The sequence below is a fragment of the Numida meleagris genome, chromosome 3 (genome assembly GCF_002078875.1).
Source record: "Numida meleagris isolate 19003 breed g44 Domestic line chromosome 3, NumMel1.0, whole genome shotgun sequence".
NCBI classification, from domain to species: domain Eukaryota; kingdom Metazoa; phylum Chordata; class Aves; order Galliformes; family Numididae; genus Numida; species Numida meleagris.
Genome location: NC_034411.1, coordinates 38,076,633 through 38,095,985, shown reverse-complemented (window position 1 = coordinate 38,095,985; position 19,353 = coordinate 38,076,633). Strand labels below are relative to the sequence as shown.

Genomic DNA, 19,353 nt, shown 5'->3' with positions numbered 1-19,353 from the left:
CAACAAATTTTTTGCGTACTATGCTCCGTTTTCCTCTCTGTGCTTTCCTTAATAATTCTTCATGTTACACTCCCCCTCCACCACTGAGCGCTGGGCTGACAGCTTCAAAAGAAACCACCATAACACGGAGATCTCTTCTACCTGAGTACTGGGAGGGAAATCTGGCAATTCTCTCTGCGTGTGACATTCGTGTTGTTTCAGCAGAGGGGCATTGCTTCAGAGATAACCCACACCTTGAAATCCTCTTCCCAGCTGACTTTTATCTTACCTACCTAGAGAAACCGATCATCGGGAAGCACTCACACCCCAAGCTGCTCTTCTTTTTCCAGGTAACTTGTATGTTTAGTAACACAAGCTCAGGCACAGATTTCTGTGAGACTTCATGGGGAACTTTCTACAAGTCTTTATGACCAGTTCAGGTCAGATATCAAAATTTAAACAAAGAGCATTTGTTGTACTAATCTGTATTTCCCTTCCTCCCCTCCTCTTTCTTTCTCTCTTTCTTTCAGCTGGGTTGTTCTGTTCTAAATGTCATTTTATTCCCATCAGTGAAGCATTAGAAAGATTCAGCAGCAAAACTTTCTATCTTTCACAAATAAATGATGGTACTCTGTATTAATTAAGTTTTTCATTTGCTCAGCCAGACTGACAGCAGAAAGCTGTTAATCACAACACTGTGAATAAATTAATAAACATACATCATTTTCTGGCAAACTGACTGTAATTTTTGCTAACTTAACAATAAAAAAAACAGCCTATTATAACAATTTTGCTACTGCCTCGGACTGCATTTCCCCTCATGATTCGTGGTTGGCAATCTAATAACTTCATCTCCAGTCCCCAGTGCAGTAATCAAAATGTTCTGGCCTGCGGTGTGAGAGGCAAAACGTTAAGTAAGAGAGCCACAAACTTCTCAGCGAATTACCTCTGCTGGAAAGGGGAAGGAAATTCATCAGAGGTAGATGTTCAATGTTAACAGGCTTTTTCTCTGATTAGAGCAGTGGATGTCTCCCTCTCCAGTGCCAGCAATCCATCTCCATAAATAACAGTGGAGCATGCTACGTTTAGTCACAGAAAGCCCGCTAATGGTTCTTGGCATGACTCAAACAACAGCAGCAGCAGTTCCCTCTACAAAGCCGTCTATGCAGGGTGGTTGGATCTAGATGATCTTTAAGCTCTCTTCCAACATAAGCCATTCTATGAGACTATGATTCTATGATTCTATGCAAGGTGCTACCCAGGAGTGTTCATGGCAGCTATTGCCAGCTGTGGGGACAGCAGGAGCAGGTAGAGGCAACCTCCTTCTGGAGTTCCTCACCTGCTGGCACAGCAGAACCCGAGTGCCTTTGGGGCTGCTCGGAAATGCCCCGCAGGTGCTGGAGGTGTCGGTGAGATCTGAGGTACTTCAGAGCCTGCTCCCTACCCAGCACAGTGGAGAATATGCACTCACTTTGACAGGGCTAAAGGGACATTTTCCTAAGGCTCCTAAGAGACATGGTTCCCTGCTGGTACTTACAGCTTCATCTCTGGCACAGGGGGCAGATTTGGCAGGAGGAATGATGATGCAGGGAAAGCAAAGGGGGGCAAAAGCCAGCGTCAGGGCAGCTCACAGGGTATGCATTGTCTGTCCTTGAACAAACACGGCTCATGGAGCAGCCCCTGTGATAACACTCAGCCTTTGTGCTCCCTGTCTTTCTGTAGGAGGCACTTTCTCCAGATGAGCATTCTTGGGCAGGCGCTGGCTCTGGATTCACTGCTGAGCACAAAGTGTGCCATATTTCAGATGCTCTCACTTTCCCACAAGTAGCAGCAGCCCGCACTGCGGCCTGGGCTGTCCTGGGAGCATCGCGTCCACTCCTCTCCACGTTTGCCTGGTCACATTTTCTGTTCTTTGTCCAAATGTCTCCTGCATTGCTCCAAGTCATTCATTTGATGCCATAATATAACTTACAGAAAAGGAAAATAGCACTGATTCGAGGCAAGGAACTGAGCCAGTTTTGCAGCCTAAGTCTGCAGAGCGGGGCTGGTATTTAGTTACATTAAATAATTGAGGGGGGTGGCTGTCTGAAGTGCAACAGTTTCTTTGTTCCACGTGAAAGATGATACAGGCTCAGAATGCTTCAGACACACATTCAGAAACCGGCACAGATATTTTAGAAACACAGGCGTTTATGCAACCAGAGGCTAGCTCCCAGCACCCCTCCAGGCCCTCTGCCAAACCTTCTTCTTTTCTGATTATAAGGCCAAGTCCTGTTCGCAGTTTTGTTGGCATTACTCTACAGCTTTCAGCATTCACTCTGGAATCTCACTGCTGCAAATGTGTTTGCTCCGATCTCCAGTGTTTCCTCAGCCCAGCTCACACCTCCCTGAGCCCTCCCCACCAGCTGCCCACTGAGTGCTGACCTGACATGAGAAGCACAAATCTCAAGCCAACAGCACTCCTCACCACTGAGCAGTCCCCAGACAAGCACCACAGCTCGTGCCACAGCTGCTACTCACTCCGGAGCACTTTGGTCCTTACGGCAGACGTGGAGCCTCTCAGGATCCCCTCCACCCGGCTGCAGACTGCTCTGAACCCTCCCACAGCAGTGCTCAGCCACCTCTCTCCGGCTCATTTTCTTGCACCTCCTCCCCCAGGACACCCGACTGACACAGCTCCACCACAAGGGGAATGGCCCTCCTTGGTGACATCTCCTTCTATTATCAATATTCTCCATTTCCATGCGCTTCATCCTTACCTTGGAAATTAGGCATCATTCCAAGGAACAAAAAATATTTTAAAACCTGCAGAGCATACCTGGTTTCCTCGGATGGGTTGAAGCTACAAAGCAAGAGACGGTGGCACAGAATTACACGGGCATCCTCTTGGGGACTCCTCTGCTAGCACTGGGTAAGGACCCAGTCGGAGTGATGCTGCATCTGCACAAAGTGCTGCAGTGAAGCCTCAGAGTTTCTGCTGGATGAAATCACAGCTTCCTTGCTGGTGTGCTCTGGCTCCATTTCAGCTTCACATAAGCAGTCTTTCCTGCAGAGGTCTGCAAGTGGGAGGCTGCTTTCTTTTGGCTTGGATTGGGTTAAAAAATAAAGCAAAGAAAAAGATGAGAAGAGATGCTTTTTACTATCAGTGGTTGAGTAAACAACACAGAGAGCTACAAAGATTGTGTTAAGCAGTGCAAGAGGCTGAAAGCTTTCCAATATGCCATTCTATTGTGTTTGCCTGAGCATTGCATATAGGCATATAAAAAGGGAACAGTTCAGCCTGAAGGCAAAATTTGTGAACTGAGAAGACTGTGTGAAGAACTCAGAACTCTGTCCAGTATTGCCAAAATGCTTTTAATGAGCAAATCTGAGCTGATTTTCAAACAAAAGTTTCTGGTCTCTAATCGATGCTATTTCTCTAAGCACAGCATTAGGGCCGTCAAACCACACAACTCAAATCTGCAGATGTACCCTTTGAGCCTGTAATTTTAGATGTCTCTTTCTGAACTTCCATTCGTGTAACATATACAGGGACAGCAAGGATGGGATCCCATTCTGCCAGTCATAATAACAAAATTATATTTGTTCTAAAATACCAAAATCACTATTTAATTTGACTTCTCAGTTTTGAAAATTTCTTGGAAATTCTCCAGGCATACATGTACCTCCTATTCTTATACCTAGAGAAAGCTGCTTCTCAGGTTCAGGGAGACAAAACCTGGCACAGGAGGCAATGAAATACTATAGCAGAAATTGCAGTCTGACAACACAGAAACCTACAACACTTGCACTGTTGCTGTAGTATCTTCCTGTCATAAAATCACTGACAAATCTGTTTGTACATCTGCCTGGGCATTCATGAAAGTTTTGATGGCTCTTTAGAGTTTTGCTTGGAAATTGAATATCTGCGATAATCCCAAGGCGTGAGGTTTTTCTTATCTAATTTATTTCCCCTACAAAATAGATATGCAATCTAAACCAACACTCTTATGTGGTCACTGGGGAGAGATAGGAACCAGAAGACAAAGTGCTGCACCCTAAAAGATGTTTGTAGCATAAACAGGATGAACTGGTCCCTGAAAGTTCTCCTCTCCATTTCCATTGACTATAGGATGAGCCTAGGCAACTGCCCTAAACTGACTGAAGTGAGGTTGAATGCAAACCATCCTTGCGTCTTCTATGCTCAATTTGAAACCACATCTGTGTAAGCGTTGTACAAATCAACTGCTTGAGTACATGCCTCCACTTTTCCAAAAACTGCCCCTGAAAGGATGCAGACATGATAAGGAAGTACCTAGTGATAACCAGCAAAGAGTTTGTGCCTTGACAACATCCTCAGGGTTCACTGTTTCTTTAGTGAACTGCGACACTGCTGTGAGGTTGCACATACCCAAGTTGAGTGGCAACTGCTTGTACTGCTTTACACATCTGGAGGCTCTAGTGAAAGACAGTGTTCCATCACAGCACATGCTGTGCTCTCAAACACTCCCTGTTGCAAGAAGGTGTGAAATACAGGTTCTAAGCTGTAGTTTTGTTCACTATCTTAATGATTTTTGTGATTCACATAAACTTGATCTGCATGGACACATGCCACTTCTCTTTCACTGTCATACCCCTAAGCTGTGCCCTGCCAGAGTCCCTACAGCCACAGAGCCAGCACTTTCAAAACCTCTCCCTCCTCTAAGAGCCAAAACTGCAGAGTTACCTTGAGAGATTTAAATAGTAGGAAGGTTAGCATCAAAAATGGTGTGAGACAGTCACGCACAAAGGGAGATGATATAGGAGCAGGGGTGGTCCAGTGCTGGGGTGGTGCTCAGGCTGTGGTGCCCAACATCTTGGGACACCAGCACAGCCACCTGATGAAGGCCCAGCAGTCTGCACCTCAACAGTGTAAGTGTTCCTCAGGGGGAGGGTGGGAGTGTCAGGCTTTCAGGTCCATATGCTGTACAAAGTCAGTTTGCCACGTACTGGCTCACATCCAGAGGGGATATAAATCCTGACATGACTACTATTTTAAACAGGCACTCACAGCAGATTGCAAGTATGTATAATTTGGGAGTAGAAAAGCCTGAATGCTGCACGCACTCAGCACTGAAATGGCATCATTTACACGGCCTGTGTGTGTCACAGCTGATGACGGTGGAGTGGGAGTGATGGCAATGGCAGAACAATCTTGTTGCTATGCTATTTCTGAGCCCTCTGCTTACCTCCGTTACTGGAAATGACTTGCATTGGTTTCTAAATCTGTCTCTATTGATTAGCACTAAGAGCGTGGCTGCATGGCTGAGTGTAATGATCACGACTCCCATGCCTTTCATTATTCCTGATGCACAGAAGATTGTTCTTTCTTTTTTTGGTTGCAGGATGTTCTTGTTAGCTCAGCTTAGGGTTGTGCATACCTCAAAGCCTGGAGTATTCATGATTTGCTTTTAAACTATCTTGTGTCTGCAACAAATAGGAAAGAAAAAGTGCATATTGCTGCTTTTGAATGAAGCTATGACTATCTGCCAAAACATCAAGAAAGCATAAAACATCACACAGATCATCAGTTGTTATTGCACTAGGTATTTTACTGGCTATATTTATCACTAGAAGTGCTTGGGTTTCCTGCAAGTATGTTCATTACACTTCCACTTTGGTTCACACTGCTTGTAAGTCTATGCTTTGACTGAAAAATAAAGTTGATCGTCCATCAGAGGAGTCTGTTAACACTTGCCTTTAAATGCAAACGTAATGTTATATAGTCACCATTTCCTGGCAAATCACTGCATTCTCTCTGTACTCATTTCCTGACTGTTGCACTATATTTTTGTTGCTGCTGTGTTTATGGCTCTAAGTAACTTCTACATAGATCATGCATTTCAGCATCTTTTTTGAGGAACACTTGATATCAGATGTCAGTTCTTAGTAAACGTAAATTTATTCAGCCACTTTCTTCAGTGCGTCTTGGTAAGAGTTAGCTGAAAACACAACTAAAATCATACATGGATACACAAATGGCCACAACGTTTGTTGTGTATTTTCCTTTATATTCTCAGCTAAGGCAGTAACAATTATTCCAGTTTAGTTCAGTGAAAAGAGAGTACATGGACTATTAGGGTATGTAATGTGCCTGGTCATGTGATATTCATGTCCCAGTCTTTCCACAACAGACCTGCAATGTGGAAATGGTGAGCCCAGCCTCACCATGGATCAGTGTCAGCCACTGTTCTCTGAGTTTGCTGGGGAGGAGGATTAAGCCAGAGGTTTAAGTTCCTGAGGAGGTTTTTTGGGGACCTCATCTTGCTGCTGCGGTGTATTGTTTGCTCTACCTCAGCATGTTGCGGTGGAGCCTGGAGTGGGTTGCAGGGTGGCCACTGCCATGCTTCTTGTCAGACTGGTGAGCTGTGGTGTGGCAATGTCCAGCTCCTCATCGGACACAGATACACTCATCTCCTCATCCAGCACTTCTGCAGGTGCCATTCTTCATTCCGGGACTAGGGAATGTAAATTTACGGTCAGAGTGTGGATCTACAAGATGTTGCAAAGAGCTGCTTCTAGCACAGCATGGACTCATCTCACCAGACTGCTGTTTGAAGGTATCTGGCAACAATATCATGCATTTGGGGAGAGATCTTCAAGTCTCTGTCCCTCCGTGCACAGTTCCTGCAGTCACCTCAGCTGTCTCTCAACTGTTTGTGATCAGGAGGGAATGAAAACCAATCATTTGCCTTCATCTCCCATCTGAGAAAAGGACTTGAAACTGGTGCTGGTACTGGGGGACTGAGTGGAGTAGCCCATCAGACATCACAGTACTTCATCACCTCCCCCTGTACAACAGGAGTCCCATTTGGAAACAAGAAGTTGTTGCTTGCAGTAGTTGGGACTGGTGTCCAAGTCACCATGACTACAGACAGAACAGATATCAACACCGTGGGCACAGGAGGACACTCACCTCTGCATGTTTGCTGTGCACTAGTGAGATCAGGTTTGCTTCCACTGGTGCTGACTTGATCAGACAGTTCACAAATACAGGTTTTCACAAGGCAGCACTGGAGACCAGAGGCTCCACCCTGTGCAATGCACTTTGCATGCCAGCTGCCTTAGCACATCCTCCTTGGGCTGAACACTTTTAGCAACTCATGCTTCAGATGCGACAAAGTGTCACCTCTGCACCACCAATACCCTCCTGGCCAGTGACAGCAACGCTAGGCCCTTTAAGAAAGCAAGATATCCATTCCTGTTAACACAAAATCTCCAAGAGATGAATGAAGAAGATTACAAAAATGAGAAGATGATACCAATGTAGACAGCTGGTGCTTATCTACCTGCAACATACAACAATTTTTAACATCCTTCATAGGATGTTAATCTTGATCTTGGCGGGCTGGTATACAAAACCACAATCACAGGATACACAAATGACTCATCCCGGAGTGCTCTGCTTCTCCAGTGCTGTTGCAATACTCTGCCTAAAACCTGTACATGCAGATTGTCACTGAAGAGTCAACAAAGGCTAGGATGGGTATCCTCAGCTGCATGCTCTGCTACTCTCACAGCAGCCTCTCTTGAACCTGTGTATGGTGTAGCAGCTCTTATTTCTCTTCTAGGGCAGTGAGAGAAGCACAGTGTGACTCAGTCACAGGTGGAGGCTGTCATTTTGATAAAATGGCCAGAACCAAAGCGTGCACCTTCAGGGTAAGATCCATTCTGAGATTCCTTATTTGCACCCTGACCTATAATAAAACAAACAATCCACATCTATAAACTTAGTATTTAAGTGTTCTACAATGGAAGAGAGAAATTTTTGCTTCATTTCTTTCTGGTTTTTTTTTTTTTTCATTGCTGCTTTTTTTACTAAAATGGGAGGAGGGATGGTCTTGTGATCGTTGTCTCAGGCTACAAGTCAGGAGATCAGCTTTTCCAGTTTTTCCAAAGTAGTTTTAGTCTCTGTTCACCCTATGAAAGACAGCGTGATATTCTTCTTTAGGACTCTAAGAAGTTCTAAGATGAAAAAAATGCTTTCAAGATCCAGTCCACAATGTCAAATCTTTAATGTGGCAAGGGCCCTGATTGCATAAGCAAAGTTTTCACAAACAAACCACTTTGGTCTGAAAAGGAAGGTCTGTAATGCAGAAATGAAGGGCAGAAATGTGACATTAGTGATTGGAAGGAAGTGGAAAGCCTGTAATTCCTTGGCTGTGGACCAGATATTGCAGGTCTGTGGAACCATCTGTGTGCTTCTAGCACTGAAATCGGTGTCATTGGGTGATGAGGCCAGGTTGTGATCAGTGCTGGGGACATGTCATTTACACACAGGACCTATCCAGAAGCCCTTTGGACTCAGTACAATGCATTGCCATTGCCTGTTGTTAATCTGATAGGTCAAACCAAGGCCTTCCTTCTCCCAAGGAAACATGGCATTGTGCCCTCTTCCCAGGATGTTATCCACCCCTCATGCCTAGAAGGAGGCTGAATTGAGGTTAGTGATCTAACTTATGTCCCTGATTTAGTTTTCTTAAAAGCCACTGCCCTCCACAGTTTGTCTCACAGACCTGTACAGAAACACACACCATTAGGAAGGATTCCCTCCTGACAACAAACAGCAGTTTCACATAAAAGGTGAATCTGCTGCTTAAGGCTTAACTGCAGTATATATGAAATCTATGAAATAAAGAAGCGCGCACTGTGCTGTGCAAAACGTTTCAAATCAGGGATACAGGGATAATTTTTTATTCCTGCTTTTTGTAATACTCCTCCATTATCAATCAAATTGTTCTTTAACAAGATCTTAGAATTGTTATTTCAATATCTCTGCAAAATCTCAGGCATATCTGTGATATTAAAAATGCCAGATTTAAAATTTAGTGATTGGATCAAGCTTTGGGTAACTAGGCCGAGTTACATTTCCAGCAGAAAATTTGACCAAATGAATGGACCACATACATGAGTAACTATGGCTTAGTTATACGTATATACATAGATAAATAACTTCTCTTGCAAGTGAGCTTGTGATAAGCACCCAGCAGCATCCCTGTTAGCCGTGGCTCACCGATGAGATGCCATTTTCAGGTCATGGTCATGTAAATACAGAACAGCTGGTTCTCAAACTTGTTACAGAAATGAACACAGCAAGCTAAGGCATGAAAGGCTGCAGTGTGCAACAGCCCTGCTTATCAGGAAGGAGCCAGCCCTGAGAGTGAGGGCAGGCTGCTGCGAGCTGGTGGAAACTTCAGAGAGGGTAGGCTGTGGCAGGAAATAAAAAAGCACATTGAATAAATCACTTGATGCTCTGATTAAGAGGCATGGGACTGCGTACCATGTGATAGTTAAAGCTGTAAGCTCCAGCCTTGAATTTGCTACATGAGCGGTCTGAATGGGCAGATGGTTTTCAGGAGCAGGATTACCATTTTTAGCAAAACAGGTCAAACCTAGTCACTTAGAAGCGGAATTAATATTTAAAGATCATTATCTCTGAATGTGTATGATTTTCTAAAGAGAGGTAATGAATCAAGTTCATTACAACTGCACTATTTTCAACAAGAAATCATTCTGCATAGCAGAGGAACACTTTGCCTTTGTTTCCTTTCTGTCAGCTAACTACATATGCATTTTCCAGCGAGAAATTTGTCTCCAGATGGGAATGGGTCAACCGGTTGGTAGTAACTAAAACATTCATTTTCCTAAACTACCCAAGAAGGCCACAGGCTGGGTGACATGGTGGAGCAAATAAAAGCAAGTGCTAAAAAGAAAAGCACAGTTTGCAGTGCCTGCCTCTCTGAGCTCTGACTTTCCCCTGGAGTCTGTGCAAGCCAGCACCCTGACATGCAGCATTTTTCTTTGCTGTAAGTCCTGCAAGCCCCAGCACATTACCGAGACCAGTAATGAGGAAACTGAGGAACCCTCTCTTCACCTTTCTGTGCTGTTCAGTGCCTGCTTTGTCCTGGGAGAGTCTCTGAACTGCACCAGCACTACCTGACATCAAGAATCCCAAGGCAAGCTGGGGAAGTTTCACCGAGCCCCAAAACCCTGTAGACAGTGCCCTAAAAGCACTGCTCCAACAGGCCAGGCCAGCCCGTGCTGCTGGAAGAGGCAGGAAGCATCCTCACCCCAGGCAGGGGAGCAGCAGCTCATCAGTCCCAGCAGAAGGAGGCCACCGGCCTGGGACAGCTCCGCTCATGGTGAGAAACGGTGCAGCTTTCCACTGCTTCTGAATCACCAGTCCCGGGATCATGAGGAGATGGTGCCCGGCGCTGTCGCTCAGCTTGGGCAAGGAGTCAAGGACAGCTTTGCTCCATCAGCTGCAGGAGGCATGGCATGGAGTAGCATAGTGCTGCAGCGGTGGGGTAAAGGAGAGGGGTGAGTGCTCAAGGGAGCTGTCACAGAACTGAGTTCGAAGGAGGTGCTCATCACCTGCCATCTCATCATGTGAGTGAGATCTGATTTCATCTGGGCCTTCAGAAACAGTGTCTGCACCAGCCAAAATCACCTTATTGCATTCACATGGGAGGGAGGGCACTGCCATTCACGTACGGGGTTGTATAACTAAGACAAAGAGGGTCCAGATTGGATTGGGACCCTTAGTCGGCACTGCAGAAACTCCATGTAAGAAAGCCTTTGCCCCAAGGAGCCTGCACTGCAAGTAGATCTACTGGTGAAAAGGAGGGGGAGAGAGGAGGCAGCAGAACATCACCATTTTACCCAGGGGAGGAAAGGAAGGACTGTGGGAAGCAAAGGCCATGGATAGCAGAAAACAGAAGAACAAATGGAAGAAGAGACAGCGAAGCTGTCTGGAAGTGAAAGGACAGCGTCAGATGGATGGCAAAGAGCTTGGCTTGGTCACCAGCCTGCAGAGGAGATAGCCAGGGACACAACCCAGCGTGAGCACCTCATCTGCACCCCCCCTTCCCTCCCTCCCACTGCTTTTGCTTAAATACAGTCCCTGCTGCAGCTGGTTCTGCTGCAGCTGCCAGAGAGATGGAGGCTGTTCAGTGCAGAGCAAATGTCAGTCAGCAGAGCCCTGAAGAGCAACAGTGTTAGATCAGTATCACACCAATTTCTGCGCCAGAGGGTGCAAGTGATATCTTAACTGATTGCTATATATATATTAAGATATAGCCCAGCTCCCAAGGCAGAGATAGAGCTCATTCTGTGGTGATGCTTTTATTCCAAGCTCCAGACTCTTCTATAACTAATCAAAGCACAATTCTTGTTTCGTCTGCCTGTGCCCACACATGGATTTCAGATGTGTGATTGTATCACTTGTTAAGATCATGAGAAATACCAAATGGAGGCTTTTGGAAAGCAGGTTTGAGTACTTAACCACAAGACAGACAGCATAAGCGGAACCCCTGGAGTGCCTCATTGGGCCCAGAGGGCACTGTGCTGCCTGTCAGCAGCTGCAGCAAAGCCTGGCAGCTCTAGTGACGTCCCTGCAGCGTGGGTTGGCCAGTGGCAGCTCTTCTCCATCTTCTCCACTTTTCCCCTAAAGGACATTTATTGATTCTGTGTCTCTTGTGGCTTCCTGTTTTTCTCTCTCTCTTTTTTTTTTTTTTTCTAATAGGCTGGATAAGAAGACACACAGAGCTGGAACTGACAAAAGGAAACTGGTGGCATCCCTTTCTGGCTCCTGGGAAGCTGAAATATTGCCTGCTTGTAGGCAAATATGTAAAGAGCTGAATCTAAGCACCCTCATTTGGAGTTGTAAACAGGCTTTAAATGCTGTGCATAGGCCTTGTGACTTCTGAGTTCTGCCATCCATAATTCATTATTTGTTACATGTGACTCATCAGTTAAATCATGTGTTTCTTCTGCTATGCATTTGCCTGCTAGCGAGTTTATCTAAAACCTATCTAAAATATTCCTGAAATGCGAGTAAAAGAAATCCCTTTTGCAAACGTTGATAGAAAATGAAAGGAAAACAGAAGTAAGGTCAATGTGAGCAAAGATGGACCCTGAATGGGTGAAAGATTTTGGTCTCTTTCAGTTTTCATTCAAGCCAAGCTGTGCCAATTCACCTGGAAAGAGATGAGGCACAGAAGATGCAAATCTGTTTGACACAGAAAAACTTCTCTTTTATCACACTATGTCATCTCTTTTGGAGCTGTAATCTGAGCTGAGGATCAAGTAAACGTTACAAAGACACAAAGAGTTAGCCAGGCTCCAGTGGGCACAAGGCCTGGGAGTCAGTTTCTGAACTTTCCATCTTGTGCTGGGCATCAGCTATCATCAGCCTTACATCTATTCTTGTGGAAGGATGCAGCTGTCTAAAAGGAACTTAAGAGAATGCCAGGGACTAATTACAGTATTGTAGACAGTTAGGTTTGCTTGTTCTCTTTCGCCTCTTTCTTCCATTGATCAGATTTTTATTTCTAAGTTCTCGCTGGGCACTTCTGCGAGTACCTTCACCCAGCAGCCTCCCAGAAAGGAGCAGTGTGTACTTGTTGGCTTCAGCCTCAGAGGGACACAGAGTAATCTGAGCTTCGCAGGCACTGCACAGGAGCATCCTCAGTCAGACTGAGATGTCATCACCAGATCTTAATGCTGAAGTGGTGTGGAGAGGCCTTGGTATATGTAAACCCCAGGCTCCATTCAGCAGCGTGGCCAGCATGCAAATGGAAGTTAAATAAATGACAACCAGTTAGAGCTTTGGCTTGCAGCACATCAAGCGACTCTCGGAAAGGATTTGGTACTCTCCACTTCAGGTAACGTCCACAGAAGCTCGGCTGTTACATCATTACTCCACCATAGTAGTAGTCCTGGGGAAGAGAGGAAAGGAGGGGAAGGGAAGGAAGGGGAGAGCAAGGAGGAGAGGGGAGAGCCTCGAGACTGTAGGAGCCATAGCTGTGTGCTTTGCACATGTGGCTCTGGCCATGGTCCACACAGCCCTTGGCATTTCTGTGGCAGATAGATGGAGGTCTTGGGCAATCCAGCTTCTGAAACATTACTGATTAAATTCAAGGCCTTCTCTGTTTTGTTTAAGGATTAAATTCTCATTTTCAAGAGTAAATGTCCTAACAAAACCCCTCCTTTTCTCCATCTGCGCAACAGAGTCAATGTGTTAATCCACTTGCTTAGCATGTGCCATAAAGATTGTTCTCAGGGCGAAGATCATACATTTCCTGACATCTGCTATACACACAAAAGGAAAAAGTCTTGCTTATTATCCCTACTCTTAATCTCTATAGTGATTTACGCCAGTTAGGTTCATTGAGCAGAGGGATTTGTCAAAGCTGGTGTATTTATTTCTGTGCATATTTACATACACACTTCCATAGCAGCTGTGTGCGTGACAGGCTATAATCAGTCTAACAGACCAAACAGAGTACAAGAGGCAGAAAAATAGCTCTCCGTTCTGTGGTGCCCTACCAGAGCAGGACTCCTGTTGTCTCCTTTCGTTACTCTGATACTCTTCAAACGCTACCATCTCCCAGAGAGGTTGGCACTCCTGTGCCGGTTCTTCTCAGACAGCTTATGTCTGTGCACCTCCCTCAGGCCAGGGCTCTCAGCAGGAGCTGTGGTGGTGCCAGCAGGTCCCTGGGTCTGTGCCAAGTCTCCAGCACATTCTGTGCCTGGGATGGTCACCTATCTGCATAGAGCTCCACCATATGGGCTCACATATGGAAGAAGTAGTCTGGGTTCAGCCTCTGGTTAGGGCACTCCTCTCCCCTGCACTATGGCAAGCTGTAATGCTGACTGTGGGCTACACCTCTGGCTGAGATGTTTGGGATTTCTCTTCACATCATCTAAATGCAAATGCACAGACAGGAGAAGCCAGTCACCAAGCAGTTCTGCTCAAGAGAGGCAGATTTAACAGCACCCAGTGGAGCTGCCTCATTAAACAGATGCAGACATAATAAACAGAAGAGCTCCTAATGATTAAAAGGAGTTAAGCAACGAAAAGTTGCGGAGAGCCAAGCAGCAATAATGAGTCTTCTTAATGCAAAAAGTAGCTACCTAGCATAGAAACAGTTTATTAAACTAGAGGGAGGAAGAGACGGATACCTTTTAAGGTACCTTTTGAACATTATCAGGAATCCTTTCACATATATATGTATTTTTACTGAAGCTATTTACATAAATCCTACGGCTGGCCACAGAAGACATGTTTTAAAAATATACTTGGGAAGCCAAGAAATCTTCCTTCAGAATAAGAAAAGAAGGAGGCTCTGAAAGTATTTTAAAAAACGAGAGCATGAACTACTTTCCATAACCCTGCCGTGCTCCACAATTATTGTATAAGGAGAGCATGCAAATCTTTCCAGGAAAGGCAGAAGACCCCACAGAACCACTACTCATGTGTTTGTATCTCTGGCTCCCGGCAGCCCGCAGCACTGGGGTGAGCTGTTTGGAGAAATGAAGACTCCGTGTGCCCAGACTGTCAGCAGCCCACAGACCCGCACTGGGATGGGAGCCAGTGGCCATCCTTCCCTGCCCTAGAAGAGGATGCGCATGGTGCTTCAGAGGTCTCTCAGACCTCAAACAGGCTAAAGTGGGACCCACATTAGCACAAGTACTGCTGCTGGCTGACACAAACACAACACGCACACTGGGATTGTCTATGAGGAGCTGATCTGTCTTGCTGCAGCAAAGGCAGAGAAGGCATTAATGTGCAGCCACCAGCATTTATGTGGTGAGTATAACCAAAGCAGCCGTCTACTTCAGAGGTGGGGCTGAAATGGAAATAATGACTACATGCCATAAGGTCACATCCCAGAGCAAACCAGTACTCTTCTTTGGCTGTAGTCAATAGGATTTACTGTTTGCATAACTTAAGTTTCTGCTCAGCACAGCCACATGTGGGCCCAGATGTCCTAGAGTAAAGGACTCTCTGGCACATGCTGTTGCTGTTACCACAAATGTGAGCAGAAAAGGAGGAAATCAAATGTCCCAAAACTGGAGGGAATTTCATCCTTAAATGACACTGAAGGAAGGAATCACCCCAGGCAATGCTCCCCTGCCTGTATCACTGTGTGGTAAGCCAGGAGGCTCTGCATACTGCCTGTGGTACTCTGCCCACTGCTGTCTGGGACCTGTCTGTCTACACATGGGGTATCACATGTTGCTTTGCTAATTGCTCCAAATGCGCTGTCAGTGAAATACACCATTGACAATTCTCCCAGTCTTGTTGCTGACTTGGCTAACAGGTGAACAGGACCACCTTTTTCACAAAGCCCTCACAAAGACCACGAAGTGCATTTAGGCACAAGAGATGACTCTGCACTTCAAGGATGCAAGTGATCAGTTGCAGACTACGAAAATGTTTTTCCATTAGCACACATGAATTAGAAATATTTAACTTATTGCTTTATACAAAATTTCAGGGGTCCTCTTGTAATCCTTTTGTAACTTAGTGTAAGGCCTGCGAGGATTGAGGGGCTTTGGGCGTTGCTTTCTGATCTATGTTTGTGCTTCTCTTGTGTCCCGTGTGCTGCTGGTGAGGGGAGAGGTGAGTCAGTAGTCAACATCTACCCTTGGTTGTTGAAAGCAAAGTGTGAGAAAACACGCACACCAGGAAAGCCTGGTGTGAAATGGCTGAATAGGCTTTTCCTGAGGGAAGAGCACTGTGGCAGAGATAACAGAAGGTCCGGGAGCTGAGGAGTGATTTTGGAATGTAAGATTTTAAAAGACAGAGCATAGGAAGGAAAGATGTGTAAGAAGAGGCACAGAGAGAAAGAGGGAGAGACAGAAAGCAACAGGATGTATCTGGGAAAAGCAAAACATGCTGCAGGGCTACTCCTGCAGCCTTAGATGTGATCTGGATTTTGCCCTGGCCCTCTAATCAAAGGGCACTGCCAGCTGTGTTCAGTGAGCTAAAAAATGCTGGCTTGTTTTGAGAAGGGAGCTGCATAACTGCAATTATTTCTGATAGCACTGCTCGCTTGGAGGGTCAAGTGCCTTAAAAACAGACTCCTTGGCATGTCCCTGGAAATAAGTAAGAGCTTGACTCACAGGTCTGGCCTTGAAGGATCTGTTGGATCTACTCTATTAAGCAGCTGCTTTGCCTCTTGCGTTAGGGGATATTTGAAGCATAAAGGCTGCAATCTTGCGAAGAAACTGACAGCCTCTTCCCTGAGAAGGAGCCTATTGCTCCTTTTGACACTGTGCTGCCAAACTGTGGGGCTGCACTGGCACCAGAAAGGTCCCAGCTGGGCAGCAGAGGGCTGGGAACAGGGCAGCGGGTAACAGGGGCAGTGGGAGGGCTGCGAGGAGGAAGGAAGGTCTCTGCTTCCGGTGACAGCAAGGTGTTGCAACTGTTTAGGCACAATGTGCAACTTTGAGTGCCGAGAAGTACACAAGTGCTTCAGTTGTGTGCTTTGCACAAACAAAGTAGTCTGGGTCATGGGGAAAATCACACCTTCCCCCAGCTGGCTTCAGCTGCCTCACAACAAGGCAGCGCATGAACTGCTGTGAAAGCAGCTCGGCTTTTACGCTGTGGGCTCCACATCAAGCCCAAGGTGAGACACCCCCATAAAACGATGCATAATTTGGAAACTGAAATTATCCCTTTAAGAGAGCACTTGCAGCCCTTGGGCGGCCTGTCCTGAGATGAGGTGTCACGCTCGCTTCCTGCCTTGACAGCCAGGCCTGAGCTCTGCGGAGCCACGAGGCACCATGGTGTGACCTGCCAGAAGGCACCAAGCGTGTCCCCATGAGCTTTAACCACAACCTGTGCTGAAGCCATGTTTACAACTTGCTCAGAAAGAAAAACAACAAAAATGTGAGATTTCACGGGTAGGAAAATGAGCAGGTACAATTAAAAATGCATTCTGTATCCAGAGCGAAAGCAGGTGCCTCTTCCATACGGTGTGCCTTCCTAGCCATACACAGAGAAGGTATCTGGCACACAGAGCAGGGAAGAATAAATAAGGTTGGAGGCAAAAAACTACAGAGATCCTTTTTACATCAAGAAGATGCAGGCAATAAAGTCATGACTCACCCTTAACAAGTTCATCTGCTAGTTTCTGACTAATGCATTAAATTACATAATACACTCATGTCCTTCCCTTTAGGTTTTCACTGAAGGCCATTTGTTGAATTACATTTAGAGGCAGCAAAATGAACTGAAAAAGCAAGGCCATTTAGAGAAAGAGAAGCAATCGGCACTAATGGATTTATTGTGCAAAAACTGATGTGGTTGAGGAACCACTCACGTACATACCTATCTGGCTGCTTCAGCTGTTGCTGGAGTCATGATACGGCTAGCTGATGCCAAATGAAAATCCATACTAATGCAATTCTTTATTTTTCTGTTATTCTAATGTAGATCTCAAGACGCTAACCACAAATGTAGCAACAACAGAAAACAAGCAGCTAGATTTTCCAAGAGAAATTTAAATTTGAATAAAGATTAACCAAAGTCCATTCTAAAGAACTTTGCTAACAGACTGGCAGATCTTGACTACTGAGTCACAGAGGAACATTCCAACATTTCCAATGCCAACAGTGGGGACACTGCTTACAAAAGAAAAGAAAGCTCTTTCCCTCTCTGAACCACAACTCTGACCCCTGCACGTAGGTCAGAAGCGCGTGTACCTTTATACTAAGCATTATCAAACCAAGAGCATATTTCAAGCAAGTGTAACTTCAGGGATAAAGTGAGGGATACAGAAGTACCAAATCTTTATCTAAAAGACCACAAAAAGAAGGTTTGAGGAAAGTAAGTGAATAGAAATTCAGATAGGTTCATCTTACATAAATAAGCTAAATTTCTGTCTATCAATGTACCCAAACAAATTATGCTTAAAAGGGTGTATTTAGGAAAGTATTTGCTTAGTGCCTGTGAGAAAAAGGAAAAATGAAGATGAACTGTGAGTGCTGTATGTGAATGTTGTGTTGTGACTCCAGAGCTTGGAATCATTCATCTTCCCTTCACTCCATCCATTCTGGTGCTTTTTGCATGCTCTAAAGCTGTCCTCTCGGTTAAGCCAGTTCAGTCGGGTTCATCATTAATTTCATAATATTGGATTATCTTTCATAAAAGCCCAGCTCTTGCATTTATGTGGTCAGTGAAGAAACTTCACTTCCCTTTTAAGAATTACTCATATCCTCAGAGTTACAGATCAAAGCATGGAAAATGAAAGCCCTGAAGCCTCAGAAAACAGAAAGTGAAAAGATAAATTAATATTTAGTATTTGCAGAAACACAGTGAGTTTTTAAGAAAGTGTCAATATTTTCTATAGGGAGACTGATTCATGGCTCACCGGGCCCTGCTGTTTATACAGAGAAGCTTAAACACTCTTCATCCCTCAGTAGAAGTGAGCTAAATCATTCTCTGCATTCTGAGGCCTGCTGGCATTACACACAATACAGCAGGACTTCTCCACCAGAAAGATAGCTGATGACGTGTCCATTTTCTAAAAATAAAAACCATAAATACACATTTCCTTAAAAGTTGCAAAGTCTTGAAGACATTAGGTTCATACATTTCAACCTGTTAAACATTTAGTTGTGCTTTCAGAATATGCAAGTCCTTTTTCTCTGGAATCCATTTTCCTGCTTGCCTGTGCCGGTTGGCAGAGGTGATCAGAGGAAAGCTTGGAGAAGATTTCAACCTCCACTTTTTGCTTTTTTAATATAATACTGTATTTTTTATTTTTTTTAATCACATTCCTAACAAACAAGCAAATAAACCCAACACAGTTTTAGGGGAAAACCTTTGAAAAAAAAAATCACTATGATTTCAAAATTAATGTTGTGAAGTGATCCTGAGAAACAGTTTCAAAATGCAGCGATTCCCAGCTATTTACAAACAGTCCTTACAGAGGGCAATTATTCCCCCATTAGATGTGACCACACCATGAATAAAACAGTGCCCTACAGAAAAAAAACAATCAAAGGAAAACTGCTTTTTCAATGGCTTATTTGCAAGGAAATGGCCTGGAAAATCTTTTGAACCCTTTTGAAAGGACAAGTGAGACAGTTTTACGTGTTGCTTCAAAGTAATGGTGCTGTGTGGAAGAATGTCTCACAAGCACGCAGTGTCTGATAACAACTCTGTACGCCTACAGAATCTGCCACTTATAAATCGGTGTGGCACATTTAACACAACAGGACACATCAAGTGAGAAACAAGATATGTTCGTTTCAGTGAAGAGTGGGCAGATCGAAAGGAGTTAACTGAAGCTATGCCTCTACGCATGGTATACGTTAATTGCGGGCTCTGCCGAGAAAATAAAAGAACACCCTTCTTACCCCAAATTTATGTAACATCTTTCCTCATTAAGAGTTCATTAAGTCATTGACACTGAAATTACAAGGCGGAGAGGGAGAAAAAGCACCCTAGTCCATTTACAATTGCTAATTAGCTGGGCAATCTTATTAGACATTCACAACAGCTGTTGCTTTCCTGGGGGGGGGGGGGAAGGGGGGCGGGCTTCAGTGATCAGTTGTGGA

The 19,353-nt window shown here is 44.9% G+C and overlaps 1 long non-coding RNA gene across 1 annotated transcript; it reads right to left on the bottom strand.

Annotated features, from left to right (window-relative positions):
* LOC110396443 lies at window positions 5,532-19,302 on the bottom strand. The gene is made up of 2 exons (XR_002436964.1): window positions 18,162-19,302; window positions 5,532-13,703 (listed from the first exon to the last, which is right to left on the bottom strand). It is a non-coding gene; the product is annotated as an uncharacterized LOC110396443 (long non-coding RNA).